Consider the following 18,216-nt stretch of genomic DNA (forward strand, 5'->3'; position numbering starts at 1 on the left):
AAATTCCCAAGATCAGGTTGGGAGCCTATTACCTTTTCGGAGGAGGAGGAGCGCGGAGTACATTTACCCCATGACGACCCATTCTTAGTCGATGCCATTCTTGGCAAATTCTCGGTGGGGAGAATCTTGGTGGACAGCGGGTCCGCTGTCAACGTCATCTTCAGCGGTTGCTACGACCATCTCAAGCAGAACAAGAAATTACTCCAGGATCACGAGCCATTGCTCAACTTCTTCGGTGACGTCACACAACCACTAGGGTCGGATTACATGCGACTAGTTATTGGCACTAGTCCCTGTATGGCGGAGGTGCACACGGAGTTCATTATTGTCGACTGTTTCAGTTCGTACAACGCCATCATTGGTCGACCAGCGCTTAATAAGCTCAAGTGTATCATTGCCGGATACATGCTTCTCATGAAGTTCCCCACGCCCAACGGCACAGGCTGTGTGAGGGGAAGCCAACAGCTGGCACGAGAATGTTATTCAACGACTATGGCACGGTCAACGCGCCGCCATGAAATCCTGACAGGGGGTAATGACCCACCACCACCGAATATCTTTGAGGATCCTAGAGATGAGGAGAAGAAATATGTAAAGAAGGAGCCGGTCAACCCGGACACGTCGCTGAAGGTCGTCTGCATCTCAGACGAGCTTCCTGAGAGGACAGTCCGCATAGGCGCCCAACTAGATCCAGAAGTGGAGGCAGAGCTCACTCAATTCCTACGTGATAACGCAGCCGTCTTTGCATGGTCCTATGCGGACATGCCAGGCATCTCCACTGAAATAATCACTCATAAGTTGACCATCAAACCTTCCTTTTATCCCATCAAGCAGAAGCGGAGGGCCTTTGATGAGGAAAAATACCGGGCAATCGGACAAGAGGTCGCCAAACTGCGGGACATTGGGTTCATCCGCCAAGTCATCTATCCCCAGTGGATCTTAAATTTGGTAATGGTAAAAAAGCCCAGCGGCAAGTGGCGGATGTGCGTCGACTTCAAAAATCTCAACAAGGCATGCCCAAATGATTGCTTCCCGCTACCCCGCATCGATCAGTTAGTTGATTCGACTGCCTGACATGAACTCCTCAGCATGATGGACGCTTTCTCCGGATATAATCAGATAAAGATGCACCCCAGCGACCAGGAATGCACCACCTTCACCACCGACAAAGGCCTATACTGCTACAATGTTATGCATTTCGGTCTAAAAAATGCCGGTGCAACTTACCAGCGGTTAATGAATGCCATGTTCGCTGAACATCTGGGAAAAATCATCGAAGTTTATGTGGACAACATGCTAGTTAAGAGCGTCAAGGCCAGTGGACATGTGGCAAACCTCAGGATCATAATAACCATCCTCCTGGCCTATGGTATGCGCCTCAACCCAGAAAAATGTTTCTTTACAGTCACCGCCAGCAAATTTCTCGGTTACATCGTCAGTGAGCGAGGTATCGAGGCTAACCCGGACAAGGTACAGGCCATCCTTAACCTGGCAAACCCCAAGTACAAGGTGGACGTCCAGTGCCTCCAGGGCAAATTGACCGCCCTTTCTCGATTCATCTCTCGACTTACTGATAAGTGCGCCCCATTCTTCAAACTTCTCAAAACAACTCACAAGAAGGTCATTGACTGGAACCCAGAATGTCAGGCGGCGTTCCAGGGCCTAAAGGAATATCTGGCGGCAGTCCCTCTCCTTTCTGTCCCTGTTCAAGGAGAAACACTATTCATATATCTGGCGGTCTCGGCAACGGCAATAAGTTGCGCCATCGTCCGGCGGGAAGGCCAAGATGAGCTCCCGGTGTTCTACGCCGGCAGGGGCATGAACGGAGCAGAAACAAGATATTCACCTTTGGAGCAACTGGCCCTCGCACTTATCGTTGCCGCCAGACGCCTCCGGCAATACTTCCAGGCTCACACAATCCATGTGTTAACCAATCAACCGCTGAGGCAGGTGATGCAAAACCCTGAACACTCGGGGCGCCTCAGTAAGTGGGCGATTGAGCTCAGCGAATTTGACATAGAATACAAGCCAAGAACCGCCATGAAGGGCCAGGCAGTAGCGGACTTCATTGCTGAACTTACTAGGCGTCAGCCAGAGCCCGACACTGAGGCAGTGCACGGAACAGAAATGGTAACCGCTGACGAGGCTTCTCCCCTGCAGTCAGAATGGAACCTGCATGTAGACGGCTCCGCCTGCGCCAAGGCCAGCGGCGCAGGAGTAATCTTAACAGGACCAGGGGGACTGAACGCGGAGTACGCGTTGAAATTCAACTTCAAAGCATCAAACAACATGGCGGAGTACGAGGCACTCATCGCCGGTCTACTCCTCGCCATTGACTCCGGAGCTGACAACGTCAACATATTCAGCGACTCCCAACTAGTCGTCAATCAGGTCAATGACAGCTTCCAAGCGAAGGACCAGCAGCTAGCGGCATATTTGGGGTACGTAAAAACGTTGCTAAAGAAGTTCAAGTTTCACACAATCACACAAATCCCCAGGGAAAAGAACGCCAAGGCTGATTCACTAGCAAGACTGGCAACCGCCCAACCGCATCAGAGTCCAGCGGACACAAGGGTGGAGTATCTTGACAAGCCAAGTATCACAAAAACCCTAGCGGAAATTTTCAACGTTCAAGTCAACCCCAGCTGGATGGACGAGATCATTACATATAAACGCAACGGAACATTACCAGAAGATAAAGTCCAGGCAAGGCAGCTCCAGCGAAGAGCAACCCGCTACAACATCCAGCAAGGCAAGCTTTACCGCCAGGGATTCACCCATCCTAACCTCCGCTGTCTAACCCCAGAGGAAGGAAGGGTTGTCTTAGAGGAAATCCATGGCGGGGAATGCGGCAACCACTCGGGCGCCAGATCCCTGGCCAACCGCACAATGCGACAAGGGTACTTCTGGCCTACACTGGGTGATGACGCCCGGCGGATTTCGAGGTCTTGCCACAAATGCCAACAATTTGCAGATCTCCCACACGCACCAGCGGAACCACTGTCAATCATCGTGGGCCCATGGATTCATTCCACGTGGGGCCTTGATCTGATGGGCAAATTCCAAACTGCCAAGGGTCAGTTCAAATACATCATTGTTGCCATCGATTACAACAGCAAGTGGATAGAGGCAGAACCACTGACGGCAATAACCACCGCCAAAGTAATTCGCTTCCTTTGGAAGAATATCTACTGCCGCTACGGTGTCCCACACACAATCATCACGGACAACGGCACACAGTTCAACAATGACGAGCTCATCTCCTTCACCACCAACTTAGGCACCAAGTTGAGGTTTGCATCTGTCGCCCACCCCCAGACCAACGGCCAGGTCAAAGCGGCAAACAAGATAATCAAAAAGTTGTTAAAAAAGAAGCTCGACAACGCCAAGGGTTTATGGGCGGAGAGGCTCCCAGAGGTCCTGTGGGCAATCCGAACAACTCCAACCTCCGCCACCGGAGAAACTCCTTTTTGTATGATGTTCGGCACAGAGGCTGTCTTACCCATTGAGGTTACTCAACCTACCGCTAGAGTCGAAGGATACTGCCCAGAGACCAACAGCGCCGGCGTCAACTTGGACAAGGACCTCTTAGAAGAGAGAAGACGCAAGGCCCATTTACACAATTTACAAAACAAACAACGGGTATCACGTTTCTACAACGCCAGAGTGAAGGCCCGGAACCTCCAGTTGGGGGACTCGGTCATGAGGGAAGTCATTCCGCCGCCGACAAAACTCCGCCCAACTTGGGAAGGCCCGTACAAAATTGTGGAAGTTGTTAGCCCAGGCACCTTCTACTTAATGGACAAGGACGGCGTCACGACGCCCCGCCCTTGGAATACTGAACACCTTCGGTATTATTACAAATAGTCAAACCGCTACCCATGCGCATCTTGACTTAGCTAAATTTTTGTTCAAATATTTAGCTAAGGGAAGCTACCCGACGGGTACTACCCCACTTTTGTACACTGATCAGTCAGCTATCAATGAAACGAGGAATTATTCAAACCATTGTTACCAAGTCTAGCACTGAGGGCAACTGGCAACGCCAGCAATTGTCGGCGGACCCCGTCCGCTACGTGGTGCACTTGGACCAATCTTAATTCCTTTAATGTTCCATTGATCGACAAAAGAAAAATATAACTCAAAAACACTACACGTACATCATGGCAAACCAAGTCAGAAATTTACTTTATTCCACAAAATTCTTTACAAACTGATGTGCCTCAGCGGCTACAAAAAAAAAAAAAAAAAAAACTTTGGAGGTCTCAGATAGGTTCAGCGGTTGGCTGCGGCCTCTGCTGCTTCAACAGCCGGCGGCGCGACCGATCGGCTCGCTTGATCGGACCCTTGGGCTGTCGGACTGGGGGTCTCTATGGTATCGTCCGCCCGGGTGTGTGCCTCCAGAAATCTGGCACGTGACACCTCCGACGGGGTCTGCTGGGACCCTTCCGTCGTATGTGGGCCACTTTCCCTGCTGCCCGAATGAGTACCTACCGCTGGGACACTCCCTGCCGGCGGCACGTCAGGCTGTGACGCCTTTACAAAGTCAATGGCGCCCTTCCGCTTCAACATGTCTATATTGGCCCGGGCCCCAGACTTCGCCGCTTCGGTCAGTGTCTTCTTAAACTCCGCCGACTGCTTGAACGCTTCAACAGCAGCGGCCGCAGCGGTGCTCCCCTCAGCTCTCAGGCGGGTAACCTCACCCCCCAGCCGCTTCATTTCGGCCATCCTGTCGGCGGACTCCCGCTGCACTATAATGAGCTTCTTGTCTTTAGCAGCTATCCGCTCCTGCAGCAGCGCGATCTCCTGCTCCAACTTGGAGACGTGTTCATTCCTCTCCAGATCCCGCCGGATGGCCGCGTTAAGCTTGCCGCGGGCGTCCGCATAATCACACTCCGCCTTGACCAGTCCCCGCTCGACCTCCGCTAGTCTCTCCTTTGCCTCCGCCAACTCCCTCTGGAGACCTCCGATTTCTCCCCTGAGCTCTTCCTCAATCCGGGGCTGCTTCGACGCCGCCACGAACATATCGTGTAATCCCGCCGATATTTGACCAAACGCCGAGCTGAAGGGCGATTGGTCAATTGCCGTCGGACGCGATATGCCCGCCAGACCCCCGAACCCCAGCCGCTCGCACAAATGGAAAAGGAACTCCCGCTCCCCTTCTATCATGAATGGCGCATACTCGGCGAAGGAGTCCAGATCACTGACGGCGGGCGCCTCACCCTCCACCGCCACAGTTTTCGCAGGAGCCTGTCGGGCCTTCTTCTGTCGGCGGGCCCCGACCACCTCCACCTCATCTCCCTCTTCCTCGTCAGGAGACTCAGCCGTCCGGCGCTTTTTCTCCAGCGCCCTCTGGCTCCCAACGGCGGTCCTCGTCGCCCTTACTGGCGGTTCCTCCCTGGTCACAATGACTTCTTCCGCCGGCTGAACCACCTTTTGAGGACCACGCCTCTGGGCAGGCATCCGCTCCTTCTGTGGCCCGGCCGCAGCGCTTCCCCTCTGATCCCCGCCGGCCGTCTGGGTCCCCGCCTGCACTGTAGGCAGACCATCCTCACCAAGATGAGACTGGTGCGGCATCGGCATCACCATCGGAACCTCGGACTGGCTCAGCGCCAACGTCTCAGGGTTCACTACAGTCTGCTGGGCCGCTAGCCCCTCGGCGTACATGGCCTCCAAAAAATTATCTATCTCCGCCCGATCCATCGCCTTCTCAAATGCGTCGCGACTCGATTTGTTGCCCGGCGGAGTTTCTAAAAAAAAAAAAAAAAAAAAAAAAAACGACAGCCACCAGTCAGACACAATTCATAAGTATAAAACGAAGCGACAGGGTAGACTCCTCACCAACGGAGCGTGTTAGTCGCAGGTTGTTAATGTCTAATAGTCTAGCGGTGGCCAAACCTTAGTTAACGCTGATCCGGTGGGCGGATCGATACTTGTATTTATGTTGTGATTCCCGTTACCTGTCAAGTAAAATACAACGGGCGTCAGAGGGAGACCGCGCTGGGCGGTCTTCAACTCTCCGATGCCTAAGTTAGTCAATGTATTTATGTTGACAAAATAACCGTAGGTAAGTATTGAATGCGTGATTAATGAGGAGAGAGGAGAGAACCTTTTATAGGTGAGGAAGAGACTGATCTTGTCTTTGTTTTCGATGTGGGACTGATATGCTTCAGTTCTTAGTTTCAGAAGCTTCTGATGCTTAACTTGGCGCGGCGCGTGGCGGCGCGTCGGTGGCGATCTGGAGGCGGTCCGACGCCGAGGCTGTAGCCCGCCTGGCAGTGTGTTCGCATGTCATTCCTTTGGTTGGAATTAGTACCTTTGGCGGTACAATGAGCATGGCCCATTATAGCTAATTATGCTTGCAAATGTACACGTATGTACAAGTCCCCCAAGTCCCCAGTCAAGGAGGGCAATCTTGGTTGGGGAGTTGTTCGGCGGTTTGAAGCGTTGTCCTCCGCTAGACTTGCAAGAGCATAATTAGCGTCAGTGCGTTGTCAACCGTTGGTTTTACTGAGCAAACGCTTTATACCCTTTCGGGTGGGCCCCTGCTGGGCCCCCCAGGGAGTCCCCCACTCCCCGGCGAAGATAGACCTCCGGATGGTCGTTGAATTGTTTGATGAGGGGGAGCTGCACGGAGCAGAGGGTGTTGAGTCGGCGTGGTTCCTCCCGGATGGGACAGCCGTTGACGAGGCGGGAGGGGGGATGAGCGGTGCTGCTGTCGCTCGACTGAAGCAGGCGTTCCGCTTGCCGGGGTCGGTGAAGCTGCGACCACGGACGGCTGATGAGAAGGCGTCGATTCTCCCGACGGGGTGTGCGGCCGTGCACGAGGCCATATTCCGCCAAGGGGTGACATTTCCGCTAGTGCCCAATCTTCAAATCCTTGTTTGTGAGTTTGGCCTTGCCTTCGGTCAGATCTGTCCAAACATGTGGCGGTTGATGTTGGCGATGAACTCCTTATGGCGCTTGTCGGGGTGCGAGGGGCCTACCGTGGCGGAAGTGCTCCATTTCTACGAGTTAGTATATGTGAAGCGCCAAGGTTGCCACGGGCAAGTAAATTTGAGTCGCCGGCAGGGAGCGCCCAAGCTGATCGAGAATCTGAGGGACTCCATGTCCTATTGGCGGGGGACCTTTTGCGTCGCTACCGACGGTTGGGAGTACCACGCTAGGTCTAATGAGGAAGGGCCGTCATTTAGGATTAAGTCCGAGTTCCAACCTATTCGAGGTTGGTGGCCTGTGTCCGCTGAAAATGTTTGGCGTGCATACATGCTTGAACTTGTATTCTTACGACGTGTTTGTCTTGTGCAGCGGGACTCCGGTATACGCTGACGCGTGCAGAAGAGTGCCGGGTGGCGAGGATCAGAGGTTGCTGGCGGAACCGAAACCTGCTTGATTTCCGCTTGCTAACTGGTTGGGAGTTATTGGTCGACCTGCGACTAACACGCTCTATTGGTGAGGATCCTACCCTGTCGTTTCGTTTTATAATTGAATTGTGTCTGACTGGTGGCTGGCTTTCCCTTCTCTCTTTTTTATAGAAACTCCGCCGGGCAACAAATCAAGTCGCGACGCGTTCGAGAAGGCGATGGATCGGGCGGAGATAGAAAACTTTTTGGAGGCCATGTATGCTGATGGGCTGGCGGCCCAGCAAACCGTGGTGAACCCGGAGACGTTGGCGTTGAGTCACTCCGAGGTTCCGGTGGAGATGGCAATGCCACACCAGTCTCACCTTGGCGAAGATGGTCTGCCTACGGTGCAGGCGGGGACTCAGGCGGATGGCGGGGAGAGGGGAACCGTTGCTACCGGGCAGCGGAAACGGATGCCTGCCACCAGGCGCGGTCCTCAAAAGAAGGCGGTACCTTCAACGGAGACTGCTGCCGAGGCCAGGGGTGAGCCGCCAGTGCGGGTGACGAGGACCGTTGCTGGCACACAAAGGGCGCTGGAGAAGAGGCGCCGGCAGCCTGACTCCCCCGCCGAGGAAGAGGAAGAAGAGGTGGTTATCGGGGTCCGCCAACAAAAGAAGGCCCGACAAACCGCATCGAAGGTTGCAGTGGCGGAGGGAGAGGCGCCCCCCGTCAGTGATCTGGACTCCTTTGCCGAGTACGCGCCGTTCATGACAGAAGGGGAGCGAGAGTTCCTCTTCCATCTGTGTGAGCGGCTGGGGTTCGGGGGTCTGGCGGGCATATCGCGCTCGACGGCAATTGACCAATCGCCCTTCAGCTCTGCGTTTGGTCAAGTATCGGCGGGGTTACACGATATGTTCGTGGCGGCGTCTAAGCAGCCCCGGATTGAGGCGGAGCTCAGGGGAGAAATCGAAGGTCTCCAGAGGGAGTTGGCGGAGGCCAAGGAGAGAGTGGCGGAGATCCAGCGGGGATTGGTTAAGGCGGAGTGCGATTATGCGGACGCCCGTGGCAAACTGAATGCGGCTATCCGGCGGGATCTGGAGAGGAATGAAGATGTCTCCAAGTTGGAGCAGGAGATTGGGCTGCTGAAGGAGAAGATAGCCGCCAAGGACAAGAAGCTTATTATAGTGCAGCGGGAGTCTGCCGCCAGACTGGATGAGATGAAGCGGCTGGATGGTGAGGTTGGTCGCCTGAAAGCTGAACAGAGTGCCTCTGCAGCCGCCGCCGTTGAAGCGTACAAGCTGTCGGCGGAGTATAAAAAGGCAATGACTGAGGCGGCGAAAGCTGGCGCCCGAGCAAACGTAGACATGTTGAAGCGGAAGGGTGCCATTGATTTTGTAAAGGCGTCACAGCCTGACGTGCCGCTGGTCCAGAGTGCCCCGGCGGAGCCAGAAGTCGTGCCTGCCCAAGCTGCAGGTACTCATTCAGGCAGCGGGGAAAGTGGCCCGCATCCGACGGAAGGGTCCCAGCAAACCCCCCAGCAGACCCCGTCGGAGGTGTCACGTGCCGGGTTTCTGGAGGCACACACCCGAGCCGACGGCACCCTAGAGACTCCCAGTCCGACAGCCCGAGGGTCCGATCAAGCGAGCCGATCGGTCGCGCCGCCAGCCGTCGAAGCAGCAGAGGCCGAAGCCAATCGCTGAACCTATCTGAGATCTCCGAAGTTATTTTTTTTTTTTTTGTGTAGCCGCTGAGGCATACTAGCTTGTACCGAATTTTGTGAAATGAAGTACATTTCTGACTTGGTCTGCCATGATGTGTGTGTAGTACTATTGAGTTATATTTTCTTTTGTCGATCAATGGAACATTAAAGGAATTAAGATTGGTCCAAGTGCACCGCGTAGCGGACGGAGTCCGCCGACGATTGCTGGCGTTGCCAGTTGCCCTCGGTGCTAGACTTGGTAACAATGGTCTGAATAATTCCTCGTTTCATTGATGGCTGACTGATCAGCGTACAAAAGTGGGGTAGTACCCGTTGGGTAGCTTCCCTTAGCTAAACATTCGAACAAAAAATTTAGCTAAGTCAAGATGCGCATGGGTAGCGGTTTGACTATTTGTAATAATACCGAAGGTGTTCAGTATTCCAAGGGCGGGGCGTTGTGACGCCGTCCTTGTCCATTAAGTAGAAGGTGCCTGGGCTAACGACTTCCACAATTTTGTATGGGCCTTCCCATGTTGGGCGGAGTTTTGTCGGTGGCGGAATGACTTCTTTAATGACCAAGTCCCCCAGTTGGAGGTTCCGGGCCCTGACTCTGGCGTTGTAAAAACGTGATACCCGTTGCTTGTTTTGCAGATTGTGTAAATGGGCCTCGAGTCTTCTCTCTTCTAGGAGGTCCCTGTCCAAATTGACGCCGGCGCTGTTGGTCTCTGGGCAGTAGCCTTCGACTCTAGCGGTAGGTTGGGTAACTTCAATGGGTAAGACAGCCTCTGTGCCGAACATCATACAAAAAGGAGTTTCTCCGGTGGCGGAGGTTGGAGTTGTTCGGATGGCCCACAGGACCTCTGGGAGTTTCTTCGCCCATAAACCCTTGGCGTTGTCGAGCTTCTTTTTTAACAATTTTTTGATTATCTTGTTTGCCGCTTCGACCTGGCCGTTGGTCTGGGGGTGGGCGACAGATGCAAACCTCAGCTTGGTGCCCAAGTTGATGGTGAAGGAGATGAGCTCGTCATTGTTGAACTGTGTGCCGTTATCTGTGATGATTGTGTGCGGGACACCGTAGCGGCAATAGATATTCTTCCAAAGGAAGTGAATTACCTTGGCGGTAGTTATTGCCGTCAGTGGCTCTGCCTCTATCCACTTGCTGTTGTAATCGATGGCAACAATGATGTATTTGAACTGGCCCTTGGCAGTTTGGAATTTGCCCATCAGATCAAGGCCCCACGTAGAATGAATCCATAGGCCCACGATGATTGACAGTGGCTCTGCTGGTGCGTGTGGGAGATCTGCGAATTGCTGGCATTTGTGGCAAGACCTCGAAATCCGCCGGGCGTCATCGCCAAGTGTGGGCCAGAAGTACCCTTGTCGCATTGTGCGGTTGGCCAGGGATCTGGCCCCCGAGTGGTTTCCGCATTCTCCGCTATGGATTTCAGTCAGGACAACCCTTCCCTCCTCTGGGGTTAGACAGCGGAGGTTTGGATGGGTGAATCCCTGGCGGTAGAGTTTGCCGTGCTGGATGTTGTAGCGGGTTGCTCTTCGTTGGAGCTGCCTTGCCTGGACCTTATCTTCTGGCAATGTTCCGCTGCGCTTGTATGCGATGATCTCGTCCATCCAGCTGGGGTCGATCTGAATGTTGAAGATTTCCGCCAGAGTCTTTGTGATGCTTGGTTTGTTAAGATACTCCACCCTTGTGTCCGCCGGACTCTGATGTGGTTGGGCGGTTGCCAGTCTCGCCAGGGAATCAGCCTTAGCGTTCTTTTCCCTGGGGATTTGTGTGATTGTGTGAAACTTGAACTTTTTTAGCAACGTTTTGACGTACCCCAGATACGCCGCTAGCTGCTGGTCCTTGGCTTGGAAGCTGTCGTTGACCTGGTTGACGACTAGTTGGGAGTCGCTGAATATGTTGACGCTGTCAGCTCCTGAGTCAATGGCGAGGAGTAGGCCGGCGATGAGCGCCTCGTACTCCGCCATATTGTTTGAAGCTTTGAAGTTGAATTTCAACGCATATTCTGCCTTCAGTCCCCCGGGTCCGGTTAAGATGACCCCGGCGCCGCTGGCCTTGGCGCAGGCGGAGCCGTCCACATGTAGGTCCCATCCTGACTGTGGGGTAAGTACCCCTGTACCGGTTACCATTTCTGTTCCGGGCTGTGCTTGAGTACCGGGTTCTGGCTGACGCTCAGTAAGTTCAGCGATGAAGTCTGCTACTGCCTGGCCCTTCATGGCGATTCTTGGCTTGTACTCGATGTCAAATTCGCTGAGCTCAATCGCCCACTTGCTGAGTCGCCCTGAGTGTTCAGGGTTTTGCATCACCTGTCTCAGCGGTTGATTGGTCAACACATGGATCGTGTGGGCCTGGAAATACTGCCGAAGGCGTCTGGCGGCAACGATAAGTGCAAGCGCCAGCTGTTCCAACGGTGGATACCTTGTTTCTGCTCCGTTCATACCTCTGCCGGCGTAGAATACTGGGAGTTCATCCTGACCCTCCCGCCGAACAATGGCGCAACTTATTGCCGTTGCCGAGACCGCCAGATATATGAATAGTGTCTCTCCTTGGACAGGGACAGAAAGGAGAGGGACTGCCGCCAAATACTCCTTTAGACCTTGGAACGCCGCCTGACATTCTGGGTTCCAGTCAATGACCTTCTTGTGAGTTGTTTTGAGTAGTTTGAAGAATGGGGCGCACTTGTCAGTAAGTCGAGAGATGAATCGAGAAAGGGCGGTTAACTTGCCCTGGAGACACTGGACGTCTACTTTATACTTCGGGTCCGACAGGTCAAGGATGGCCTGTACCTTGTCTGGGTTAGCCTCGATACCTCGCTCGCTGACGATGTAACCCAGAAATTTGCTGGCGGTGACTGCAAAGAAACATTTTTCTGGGTTGAGGCGCATACCATAGGCCAGGAGGATGGTTACTATGATCCTGAGGTTTGCCACATGTCCGCTGGCCTTTATGCTCTTGACTAGCATGTCGTCCACATAGACCTCGATGATTTTTCCCAGATGCTCAGCGAACATTGCGTTCATCAACCGCTGATAAGTTGCACCGGCGTTCTTCAGACCAAAAGGCATGACATTGTAGCAGTAAAGGCCTTTGTCGGTGGTGAAGGTGGTGCATTCTTGGTCGCTGGGGTGCATTTTGATCTGATTGTATCCAGAGAAAGCATCCATCATGCTGAGGAGTTCGTGTCCGGCGGTTGCATCGACCAGCTGATCGATACGAGGTAGCGGGAAACTATCTTTTGGGCATGCCTTGTTTAGGTTTTTGAAGTCGACGCACATCCGCCACTTGCCGCTGGGCTTCTTCACCATTACCAGATTTGAGATCCATTGGGGGTAGATGACCTGGCGGATGAATCCAATGTCTCGTAGTTTGGCGACCTCCTGTCCGATTGCCCGGTATTTTTCCTCATCAAAGGCCCTCCGCTTCTGCTTGATAGGATAGAAAGAGGGTTTGATGGTCAGTTTATGGGTGATTATTTCAGTGGAGATGCCAGGCATGTCTGCATAGGACCATGCAAAGACGGTGGCGTTGTCACGTAAGAACTGAGTGAGTTCTGCCTCCACTTCTGGGTCTAGCTGGGAGCCTATGCGGACTGTCCTCTCGGGATGCTCGTCTGAGATGCAGACGGCCTTCAGTGACGTGTCCGGGTTGACCGGCTCCTTCATTACATATTTCTTCTCTTCATCTCTAGGATCCTCAAAGATATTCGGTGGTGGTGGGTCATTACCCACTGCCAGGATTTCATGGCGGCGCGTTGACCGCGCTACAGATGTTGAATATCATTCTCGTGCCAGCTGTTGGCTTCCCCTCACACAGCCTGTGCCATTGGGCGTGGGGAACTTCATGAGAAGCATGTATCCGGCAATGATGCACTTGAGCTTATTAAGCGCTGGTCGACCAATGATGGCGTTGTACGAACTGGGACAGTCGACGATAATGAATTCCGTGTGCACCTCCGCCATACAGGGACTAGTGCCAATAACTAGTCGCATGTAATCCGACCCTAGTGGTTGTGTGATGTCTCCGGAGAAGCTGAGCAGTGGCTCATGATCCTGGAGTAGTTTCTTGTTCCGCTTGAGGTGGTCGTAGCAGCCACTGAAGATGACGTTGACAGCGGATCCGCTATCTACCAAGATTCTCCCCACCGAGAATTTGCCAAGAATGGCATCGACTAAGAATGGGTCGTCATGGGGTAAATGTACTCCGCGCTCCTCCTCCTCCGAAAAGGTGATAGGTTCCCATCCTGACTTCGGGAGTTTAGCGGATCTTTCATAGCGGATGTTGCAAACCTCCTTTGGGTGGTTAGCGCGTGCATAGCGCTTTCTTGCCCTGTGAGACATGCTGGTGATTGGAGCACCGCCATCGATGGTGTTGATGCGGCCCAAGGTTTCTACGTTGGCAATCACTGGCGGTGGTTGGCGTACCTTGAACTGCTCCAACTTGCCGTCACGGTATAAAGTCTCAATGGCTGTTTTGAGGGCGTTACAGCTGTTTGTATTGTGGCCGCTGTCCGCGTGGTATTTGCACCACTTGCCGGTGTTCCTGGGTTTGCCCGTTTTTGGGTACTTTGGAGGGGGTGGCGGTGGGATCTGATCCTTGCACTGATTATAGATATCTTCATATGAGGCCGTTAGGACCGTGAAAACTGCATACCGCTGTGAGGACTCCGTCTGCTTGTTGTTGTTGTCATGAGTTGGGCGGTTTCCCTTATAAAAATGCTGTCCCTTCTGCCGCTTGGTTTGGTGGCCGCCCTGCTGCCACTCTCTTTTCTTGTCAACTGGCGGAGCTGAGGGGGGTTTATCAGCGGCTTCCTGGTGATTGGAAGATGGTTGTGCTGATTTTGCTGGCGTTGCTGGTGGTGGTGTTTCTCCATATGTGATGAATTCCGCTTGGGCGTGAATGACCGCCTCACTCATGACGTGGTCGTACGTTGCATTGGGATGGTTGTAATTGAGGTGATAGAGGAACGGTCCCTTGAGGAGTCCCTTCCTGAAGGCTGCCGACGCCATAGTTTTGTCCAGGTCGCGGCACTGAGACGCTGCCGCTCGCCATCTTGTGACAAAGGCCTTCAGTGACTCGTCCTCCTCTTGTTTGACGCTGAACAGCTGACTTGTGTTGTGATGTCCGGCAGACAATAGGATGAAGCGGGAGAGGAAAGCATGCGACAGTGCATGGAATGAGCCAACCGATCCTGGCGGACATTCAAAAAACCAGTTCATTGCTTCGCCGTCCAATGTTTCGCTGAACAGATGGCACAGGGTGGCGTCGTCGAATCCCTTGTTGTTGGTGACCTTCTTGAAGGTGTCCATGTGGACAAAGGGATCGGTCATTCCGCCATATGGCGACATTTTTGGGGTCTTTGCATATGTTGGCCTAACGGCCTGCAGGATCGCGGCGGAAAAGGGGCCGGGTCTGGAAGTGAACAGCGGGTTCCGAGTTGATGTCGGGACGCCTGTCTCCGCCCGGATTAACCTCTGCTCCAGTTGGTGCATCCTTTCCAATAACTGGGCGGTTGTATCGCCGGCGGAATCGGCCTGACTCCCCCGCCGAGTTGGCTTGCGCCTAGGTATGGGCGGATCATCCTCAGTCCTTGCCCTGACATTCAAGCTGTTGGCGTGCGGAAGGGATTCCGCCGTTTGTTCTAACATTAGTTGGGGTATGGGCGGTGGTCCCATTCCTGACAACCCTGGTGGGTTCAGCGGTACGTGCGTTTGTATGACTGGCCCTGGCGCTGCCGTGCCGGCGCTGGGTCGACTACGCCTGGTACTGCGTGACTGTTCGCTCTGTGCCGGGCGGTCGGTGGCCGCCAAAGTGTTTTTTAGTTCCTCAAAACGTGTCATGAGCGCAGCCACCTGTTTTTGGGCTTCGGCCTTCTCTCTACGCTCCTCCTCACGCTCCCTGTTTGCCTTATGAAGATCCGCCAGTGCTATCTCGTACATGGTGACGAGATCCTGGCCTGACGGGCGGCTGCTGCCTGGGTTTGCCTCACCACCGGGATTGGCCGGGGTTGTGAATAGTGCGCGGTTAACGCCGATCGCGGGGTCGGAGGGCTGGGGAATGGCGGGGAGCTCCGCCTGCTCTTCAGCGTTTCCCCCGCTGTCGTTAGTCATTATGATTGTAGCGGGATGACCTTTAGTTCAAGGATTCCCACAGACGGCGCCAATGTTAATGTCTAATAGTCTAGCGGTGGCCAAACCTTAGTTAACGCTGATCCGGTGGGCGGATCGATACTTGTATTTATGTTGTGATTCCCGTTACCTGTCAAGTAAAATACAACGGGCGTCAGAGGGAGACCGCGCTGGGCGGTCTTCAACTCTCCGATGCCTAAGTTAGTCAATGTATTTATGTTGACAAAATAATCGTAGGTAAGTATTGAATGCGTGATTAATGAGGAGAGAGGAGAGAACCTTTTATAGGTGAGGAAGAGACTGATCTTGTCTTTGTTTTCGATGTGGGACTGATATGCTTCAGTTCTTAGTTTCAGAAGCTTCTGATGCTTAACTTGGCGCGGCGCGTGGCGGCGCGTCGGTGGCGATCTGGAGGCGGTCCGACGCCGAGGCTGTAGCCCGCCTGGCAGTGTGTTCGCATGTCATTCCTTTGGTTGGAATTAGTACCTTTGGCGGTACAATGAGCATGGCCCATTATAGCTAATTATGCTTGCAAATGTACACGTATGTACACAGGTCGACCAGCAACTCCCAACCAGTCAGCAGGCAGAAATCAAGCAAGTTTCGGTTCCGCCAGCAACCCCTGATCCTCGCCACGCGGCACTCTTCTTCGCGCGTTAGCGTGTACCGAAGTCCCGCTGCACACAAAAAAAAAAAAGCAAACACGTCGTTAGTCGGAATACAAGTGCAAGCACGTGGGCACGCCAAATACTTTCAGCGGAAACCGGACACCAACCTCGAATAGGTTGGAACTCAGACTTAATCCTAAATGTCAGCCCTTCCGCATTCGATCTGGCGTGGTACTCCCAACCGTCGGTAGCCACGCAGAAGGTCCCCTGCCAGTAGGACATTGAGTCCCTTAGATTCTCGATCAGCTTGGGCGCTCCCTGCCGGCGACTCAAGTTCACTTGCCCTTGGCAGCCTCGGCGCTTCACGTACACCAACTTGTAGAAGTGAAGCACTCACGCCACGGTAGGCCCCTCGCACCCGGATAACCGCCAAAGGGAGTTCACGGCGAGCAGCAACCGCCACATATTGGGGCAAATCTGACCCAACGCAAGGCCAAATTCGCACACCAGGATCTGGAGGTTGGGCACCAGCGGGAGTGTCACTCCTTGGCGGAATATCGCCTCATGAACGGCAGCAGATCCCGCCGGGAGAATCGACGCCTTCTCATCCGCTGTCGGCGGACGCAGCTTCACCGACCCCGGCAACCGGAACGTCTGTTTCAGTCGGTTAACCGCAGCGGCTGTCATCCGCCCACCCGCCTCATCGACGACGGTGCCATCTGAGAGGAACCACGCCGATTCCTCATTCTGCCCCGCTACGTCTTCTTCCCCAGCGGAGCCGCTAGCAGCACTATTGCTCGCCAAACGCTCGTCGCGCCTAGCTTTGGCAGCAGCGGCCTCACCCGCCTTAGAACTCTCTGGACGCGAACCACGACCCATAACTACTTCCCAGGGGATGGTCTGTAGCGGCTCAACGTCTAACGCTTCTGGCAGTGAGGTTCCTGCAGGGGCAGACGGACGCAACGAATCAATAAAAATCCTATCCGCCGCGCTGAACGACACGTCAGACCCGGAATCCTCACTGCTCGAAATCTCTATAACGCTAGCCATCCCAAACCCTAAAACCCACATCAGTTAGCACAAACACAGATCTAGCCTATTCTCGCATCAGATATAGCCAAAATAATCAAAAACAAAACCCAGAAAACTCCAAACTACAAAACAGACTACTCAACCCAGATTCGGCTATCTAAATCCTTAACCACCAACGCGTAGCCAACCATAATCCAACCATCCCACCCAACGAAATCCCATTCAAACCTCAGAACACACCCATTAAAACCAGCAATTATCCAAGAAAATAGCAGAAACAAAAGGCAGAAGAGGGAAGTCCAGATACCAACCTCAGTGATGTAATCTCCGGCACGGTGGTGCACAGTTACGCTCGACGTCTCTCTGGGAATGGTATATCCAAACTTCGGTAGGCTCCTTCTCCGGTCTCGGACAAACAGGGCTCGCAAACGATGACTAAGTTTTCAAAATTTTCACAAAGTGTCAAATCCCCCAAAGTTCCCCCCTTTTATATCGGCCCCAACACGTCCTCAGCCGTCGGCTCCATATCGACATCACTTATTAGCCGTACACGTGTCGGCAGGCTACACTCACTCTCTGGATTACCCGAGGCGTTATCTCGGTTACGAAACCCACAGTTACTGTCATTAAAGGCTAGAAGACGGACAGGCTTAGCAGACAAGCCTACGCACGCTAACCCGCTATAGGCTCGACACGTGTTAACCACCGAAGGGGCAACTTCGGAAACACCGCCAGCGGAACTTCTCCCTTGTCATCTTCCGAGTGACGAAGTCTCCGCTGAGCGAAACACCGCCAGCGGAACTTCTCCCTTGTCATCTTCCGAGTGACGAAGTCTCCGCTGAGCGAGACACCGCCAGCGGAACTTCTCCCTTATCATCTTCCGAGTGACGAAGTCTCCGCTGAGCGAAACACCGCCAGCGGAACTTCTCCCTTGTCATCTTCCGAGTGACGAAGTCTCCGCTGAGCGAAACACCGCCAGCGGAACTTCTCCCTTGTCATCTTCCGAATGACGAGGTCTCCGCTGAGCGAAACCCCGCCAGTGGAACTCCTCCCTTGCTATCCTGCAAGCAGGGTGTCTTCCGCAATACACCTTTGACGGAGCGCCCTTTTAATCTTGCAAGCTGCGTGCTTTGATTCAACACTATCGTTCAACAAAATACCGCCAGGCACGCTGCTTCCTGCCACATTTAGCGGGGGGATATCCGCCAAACGGCGAATCCCGAGGCCACGCCTCACTGGCAATGTCCGCCACGAGGCATTACCGCCAGACCGTCCCTACGGGACACGGGGACTAGTCACAGTCTACGACGGCCCTGATCAGGCAAATTGACCCCCGCCATTTGGGTGCTAAACATTGGGCTCGCTACCCAAGACCCTCTGCTCCGTGCAGCTC

This window comes from Rosa chinensis, chromosome 7, assembly GCF_002994745.2.
Source record: "Rosa chinensis cultivar Old Blush chromosome 7, RchiOBHm-V2, whole genome shotgun sequence".
NCBI classification, from domain to species: Eukaryota; Viridiplantae; Streptophyta; class Magnoliopsida; order Rosales; family Rosaceae; genus Rosa; species Rosa chinensis.